Genomic DNA, 1,487 nt, shown 5'->3' on the forward strand with positions numbered 1-1,487 from the left:
CTTAAGGTTTGCAAAATGCTGTATTAATATTTTCTTTTAATGCATTGGGCAGATTTGGTTTTTTTTTTTCCTTTCTTTTTAAAAAATTTTATTGTTTTTTTTTCTGGTTGTACATGTACATTAATTTTTAAAAATACACATTTCTTTATGAATCATGTTGGGAGAGAAAAATCAGAACAAAAGGGAAAAACCATGAGAGAAAAGAAAAACAGAAGAAAAAAAAAGTTAACATAATATGTTGATTTACATTCAGTCTCCATAGTTCTCTTTCTGAATGTGGATGGTGTTTTCTATCCAAAGTTTATTGTGATTTCCTTGGATCATTGAACTGTTGAAAAGAACTAAGTGTTTTATAGTTAATCATCACATGATCCTACTGTTACTATGTACAATGTATTCCTGGTTCTGCCTGTTTCACTCAGCATCAGTTCATGTACATATTTCTAGGCCTTTCTAAAAATCAGCTTGTTCATCATTTTTTATAGAACAATAATATTCCATTTCTTTCATATGTTATGATTTATTCAGCCATTCCCCACTTGATGGGCATCTATTCCTTTTCTAATTCTTTGCCCATTGGGCAGATTTGTGATCTAATTCGCATGCTATTCTCTTCATCAATGTAGATTCTTTTCTAACTGTAGCTCTTGTTTACCCCCTCCCATCCATCATTTTGGAGGATCAACCTAGAATCCTACATGCATCTTAGAATTTTTCTAGAATTCTTTTGGTATTGTTACAAAAGAAATATCTTCTCTCTATGTTCATGTGATGGGCAATTGCTTCACAAACATATTTATCACAGTGTAGAGGTAAAAATCTGGGTTTTATTATTATTTTTGGTCCTCAGAGAAAACCCAAACCATCATTAGTAACCTAACAAAGTTTCTTACAGGAAAAAAAAAATTATCAGCGACAGAGACATAATTGTTACATATTACAATCCTGTACATTTTCACTTAGGATAATCCTATAGCACCTTCAGTATCATAAAAATTGAACAAAACTCAGTTAAGTGGTCATGATCTCATGCATCCCTTAAGGAAACAAACCTCATCAAACAAACTCTAAAGGTAAACTAAGTCAGATTACAGATTAAGCTGCATTTGAGGATTCATAGTAGGCTGATGAAGTAGAATTTACACTTTGCCAAATATTTAGAAATAGCTGAGATTCTTCTGGTAGCTTCAGAAGCTCTTGAGTAAGTTTTTTTTTTTTTTTTTTTTTTTACATGCTATGAGATAGATTTCTATATTGTTTATCTCAGTGAGTTCCTTGAGAACAGGGGACTGTCTTATTCTTTCTGTTAGCATAAAGTAAAAACTTCATGGTGGTTTTAAAAAAAAATTCTTTCTCTGATCCTCCATTGCATATAATATACCTTAAAATGTTATATATAATTGTGAACAATTACTATTCTTGAGTCCTATATGGCAGTATTCGATAGTTTTATTTCTAAAGGTGGATGGGATTGCAGAGGCCATTTT

This window comes from Antechinus flavipes, chromosome 5 (assembly GCF_016432865.1).
Source record: "Antechinus flavipes isolate AdamAnt ecotype Samford, QLD, Australia chromosome 5, AdamAnt_v2, whole genome shotgun sequence".
Lineage (NCBI taxonomy): Eukaryota > Metazoa > Chordata > Mammalia > Dasyuromorphia > Dasyuridae > Antechinus > Antechinus flavipes.